General features: G+C 55.6%; 2 non-coding genes and 1 pseudogene across 2 annotated transcripts; all 3 read left to right on the top strand.

The window, feature by feature from the left end:
• Nucleotides 1–2,292: 2,292 nt before the first annotated feature.
• LOC144418559 (small subunit ribosomal RNA) lies at nt 2,293–4,102 on the top strand. Its single transcript, XR_013473549.1, has one exon. It is a non-coding gene; the product is annotated as a small subunit ribosomal RNA (ribosomal RNA).
• Nucleotides 4,103–4,400: 298 nt separating this feature from the next.
• On the top strand, nt 4,401–4,554 carry LOC144418578 (5.8S ribosomal RNA). The gene has a single exon (XR_013473567.1). It is a non-coding gene; the product is annotated as a 5.8S ribosomal RNA (ribosomal RNA).
• Nucleotides 4,555–4,842: 288 nt separating this feature from the next.
• The window catches only part of LOC144418592 (large subunit ribosomal RNA), a 3,695-nt pseudogene continuing 3,537 nt past the window's right edge, over nt 4,843–5,000 (top strand).

Genomic DNA, 5,000 nt, shown 5'->3' with positions numbered 1-5,000 from the left:
TTAAAGTACAAACGTGCAAGCATACTAACCTAACCCTAGGTAAGGCATGTCAGAGCGAAAGACAGTAATTTCGAATGAGCCAAGAAAGAGCGGTGCGGGGCCGGTCGGAGCGCACCCTTTTCTCGGTGGCTGGCGGGCGAGAGAGTGCTGCGTCGCCGGCATCGGCGTCGGAAGAAGCCGAGCCGAAAAAAGTTAAAGTACAAACGTGCAAGCATACTAACCTAACCCTAGGTAAGGCATGTCAGAGCGAAAGACAGTAAACTCGAAGGAGCCATGAAAGAGCGGTGCGGGGCCGGTCGGAGCGCACCCTTTTCTCGGTGGCTGGCGGGCGAGAGAGTGCTGCGTCGCCGGCATCGGCGTCGAAAAAAGCCGAGCCGAAAAAAGTTAAAGTACAAACGTGCAAGCATACTAACCTAACCCTAGGTAAGGCATGTCAGAGCGAAAGACAGTAATTTCGAATGAGCCAAGAAAGAGCGGTGCGGGGCCGGTCGGAGCGCACCCTTTTCTCGGTGGCTGGCGGGCGAGAGAGTGCTGCGTCGCCGGCATCGGCGTCGAAAGAAGCCGAGCCGAAAAAAGTTAAAGTACAAACGTGCAAGCATACTAACCTAACCCTAGGTAAGGCATGTCAGAGCGAAAGACAGTAATTTCGAATGAGCCAAGAAAGAGCGGTGCGGGGCCGGTCGGAGCGCACCCTTTTCTCGGTGGCTGGCGGGCGAGAAAGTGCTGCGTCGCCGGCATCGGCGTCGAAAGAAGCCGAGCCAAAAAAAGTTAAAGTACAAACGTGCAAGCATACTAACCTAACCCTAGGTAAGGCATGTCAGAGCGAAAGACAGTAATTTCGAATGAGCCAAGAAAGAGCGGTGCGGGGCCGGTCGGAGCGCACCCTTTTCTCGGTGGCTGGCGGGCGAGAGAGTGCTGCGTCGCCGGCATCGGCGTCGAAAGAAGCCGAGCCGAAAAAAGTTAAAGTACAAACGTGCAAGCATACTAACCTAACCCTAGGTAAGGCATGTCAGAGCGAAAGACAGTAATTTCGAATGAGCCAAGAAAGAGCGGTGCGGGGCCGGTCGGAGCGCACCCTTTTCTCGGTGGCTGGCGGGCGAGAGAGTGCTGCGTCGCCGGCATCGGCGTCGGAAGAAGCCGAGCCGAAAAAAGTTAAAGTACAAACGTGCAAGCATACTAACCTAACCCTAGGTAAGGCATGTCAGAGCGAAAGACAGTAATTTCGAATGAGCCATGAAAGAGCGGTGCGGGGCCGGTCGGAGCGCACCCTTTTCTCGGTGGCTGGCGGGCGAGAGAGTGCTGCGTCGCCGGCATCGGCGTCGAAAGAAGCCGAGCCGAAAAAAGTTAAAGTACAAACGTGCAAGCATACTAACCTAACCCTAGGTAAGGCATGTCAGAGCGAAAGACAGTAATTTCGAATGAGCCAAGAAAGAGCGGTGCGGGGCCGGTCGGAGCGCACCCTTTTCTCGGTGGCTGGCGGGCGAGAAAGTGCTGCGTCGCCGGCATCGGCGTCGAAAGAAGCCGAGCCAAAAAAAGTTAAAGTACAAACGTGCAAGCATACTAACCTAACCCTAGGTAAGGCATGTCAGAGCGAAAGACAGTAATTTCGAATGAGCCATGAAAGAGCGGTGCGGGGCCGGTCGGAGCGCACCCTTTTCTTGGTGGCTGGCGGGCGAGAGAGTGCTGCGTCGCCGGCATCGGCGTCGAAAGAAGCCGAGCCAAAAAAAGTTAAAGTACAAACGTGCAAGCATACTAACCTAACCCTAGGTAAGGCATGTCAGAGCGAAAGACAGTAATTTCGAATGAGCCAAGAAAGAGCGGTGCGGGGCCGGTCGGAGCGCACCCTTTTCTCGGTGGCTGGCGGGCGAGAGAGTGCTGCGTCGCCGGCATCGGCGTCGAAAGAAGCCGAGCCGAAAAAAGTTAAAGTACAAACGCGATGCTAATGAGCGAGCCGTTGTCTCGACTAATATGTAGGGGGCGTTCGATCGAGCGTCTGGCTTGAGCGCTTGTCGGCCTAGCAGAACGGTCGCATTGTTATGCCCGGGTTTTAGGCACCGCTGCAGGCGGCCGGCAGAGCTCTTGTTTGTGCGAAACTGAATGGATCGAGCCCGAGAGAGGGCGAGCAAAGAAAAAACGCAAATCGCTCCGCCTGGCACTGCCGGCGAGAGCGTGGACGTCGCGGCCAGCGACTGTCGAAGCTGAGTACGGCCGAAGGCGATCGCCTCGGTCTTAAACGAATGCGACGAGCACGCGCCGGGCGGCCCAGCAAGGGCCGAGCGCAGCTGTCGCAGCTATCTGGTTGATCCTGCCAGTAGTGATATGCTTGTCTCAAAGATTAAGCCATGCAGGTGCAAGTACGAGTTCTCGTAAAGCGAAACTGCGAATGGCTCATTAAATCAGTCTTGGTTTATTTGGTCTCGTAAGCGAAGTGGATAACTGTGGTAATTCTAGAGCTAATACATGCATTAAGCGCCGACTTCGGGAGGCGCGCTTTTATCAGATCAAAACCGACCGGGTTCGTCCTGTGACGTTTGATGACTCTGGATAACCACGCGGATCGTACGGTCTCTGCACCGACGACGTATCATTCAAGTGTCTGCCCTATCAACTGTCGAAGGTACGCTACGTGCCTACCTTTGTGATAACGGGTAACGGGGAATCAGGGTTCGATTCCGGAGAGGGAGCCTGAGAAACGGCTACCACATCCAAGGAAGGCAGCAGGCGCGCAAATTACCCATTCCCGACACGGGGAGGTAGTGACGAAAAATAACAATACAGGACTCTAACAAGGCCCTGTAATTGGAATGAGTACATCCTAAAACTCTTAACGAGTATCCATTGGAGGGCAAGTCTGGTGCCAGCAGCCGCGGTAATTCCAGCTCCAACAGTGTATGCTAAAGTTGTTGCGGTTGAAAAGCTCGTAGTTGGATTTTGGGCGAGCGCCGCCGGTCCGTCGCAAGGCGTGTCACTGGTTGCGTTCGCCTCACCTTCGGTTCTCCGTCGGTGCTCTTGACTGAGTGTCGGCGGTGGCCGATAAGTTTACTTTGAAAAAATTAGAGTGTTCAAAGCAGGCTGTTCGCCTGCATAGTGTTGCATGGAATAATGGAATAGGACCTCGGTTCTATTTTGTTGGTTTTCGGAGCACGAGGTAATGATTAAGAGGGACAGACGGGGGCGTCCGTACTCTGCCGTTAGAGGTGAAATTCTTGGATCGGCGGAAGACGAACTACTGCGAAAGCATTCGCCAAGAATGTTTTCTTTAATCAAGAGCGAAAGTCAGAGGTTCGAAGACGATCAGATACCGTCCTAGTTCTGACTATAAACGATGCCAACTAGCGATCGGGAGGCGTTACCATGACGACCTTTCCGGCAGCTTCCGGGAAACCAAAGTCTTTGGGTTCCGGGGGAAGTATGGTTGCAAAGCTGAAACTTAAAGGAATTGACGGAAGGGCACCACCAGGAGTGGAGCCTGCGGCTTAATTTGACTCAACACGGGGAAACTCACCCGGCCCGGACACAGGTAGGATTGACAGATTGAGAGCTCTTTCTTGATTCTGTGGGTGGTGGTGCATGACCGTTCTTAGTTGGTGGAGCGATTTGTCTGGTTAATTCCGATAACGAACGAGACTCTGGCATGCTAAATAGTTACGCGACCTTCTCGGTCGGCGTCTAACTTCTTAGAGGGACTAGTGGCGTTTAGCCACACGAGATTGAGCAATAACAGGTCTGTGATGCCCTTAGATGTCCGGGGCCGCACGCGCGCTACACTGAGTGAAACAGCGAGTGTCTAACCTAGGCCGAAAGGTCCGGGTAACCCGTTGAACCTCATTCGTGATTGGGATAGGGACTTGCAATTGTTTCCCTTGAACGAGGAATTCCCAGTAAGCGCAAGTCATCAACTTGCGTTGATTACGTCCCTGCCCTTTGTACACACCGCCCGTCGCTACTACCGATTGAATGGTTTAGTGAGATACTTGGATCGGCCCCGTCGCGGCTGGCAACGGCCGCGTCGGCGTGTCGAGAAGACGATCAAACTTGATCATTTAGAGGAAGTAAAAGTCGTAACAAGGTTTCCGTAGGTGAACCTGCGGAAGGATCATTACCGAAAGTGGTGGTAGGCCCCGGCCGACCGCGCACTTAATTGTCTTTGGGTGCCGCCGAGAGGGCGGCCGTCAATCGGGGTTCCGCCCCGTGCGACACGCGTAACACGTTGGCATAGCAAGGCAGCCGAGTGCGATGGTGGCTTCTGGGCACCGCGCTCGATGTGCCGCCGGCCCAGCCCGGCGGTCGCTCGGCGCCGTTTGTTGGTGTTTTTGTGCAGTTGTTGTCGGTGGTGGTTTTGTGGTCGATCCCACAGTGTGACGTCCGCGCGCTTCGGCGCCGGGCGAAACGTCGAGGACGACTCTTAACGGTGGATCACTCGGCTCGCGAGTCGATGAAGGACGCAGCCAAGTGCGAGAAGTAATGTGAATTGCAGAACACATTGAACGTCGACCTTCTGAACGCGAATTGCGGTCTCGGGTCAATCCCGGGACCGCGTCTGCCTCAGGGTCGCGTTCGTCCTCACCCGAGGGCCGTCGCCTGGCCTCTGCGAAGACGGCCGGGCGTCGCCCCAAGTTGAAGCGGTCGCCGAGCTTTCTCGGCGCGACCGCGTGTCCCGTACACCGCCGGCCCCTCGACGTGTTCAACTACGTTCGAGGGGCGGGTCCAGGTCGGTCGGTCCGGTCACGAGATCAAGACCGACCGTGGGCCAAGGCGGCGACGGTACGCGCTCGGTCGGCGCCGGCGGCGACGACTTGCGATGCCAGCGGGCCGTGTAAGAAGCGGCCCGCTTGACACATACGACCTGAGTTCAGGCGAGAGCACCCGCTGAATTTAAGCATATTATTAAGCGGAGGAAAAGAAACCAACAGGGATTCCCTGAGTAACGGCGAGTGAACCGGGAAGAGTCCAGCGTCGAATCTGCGCGCTTTTCGAGCGCGCCGAGTTGTGACGTACGG

Source organism: Styela clava, unplaced genomic scaffold, assembly GCF_964204865.1.
Source record: "Styela clava unplaced genomic scaffold, kaStyClav1.hap1.2 HAP1_SCAFFOLD_18, whole genome shotgun sequence".
NCBI lineage: Eukaryota > Metazoa > Chordata > Ascidiacea > Stolidobranchia > Styelidae > Styela > Styela clava.
The sequence above is the reverse complement of the archived record's forward strand: the minus strand, read 5'-3'. Positions and strand labels throughout refer to the sequence as shown.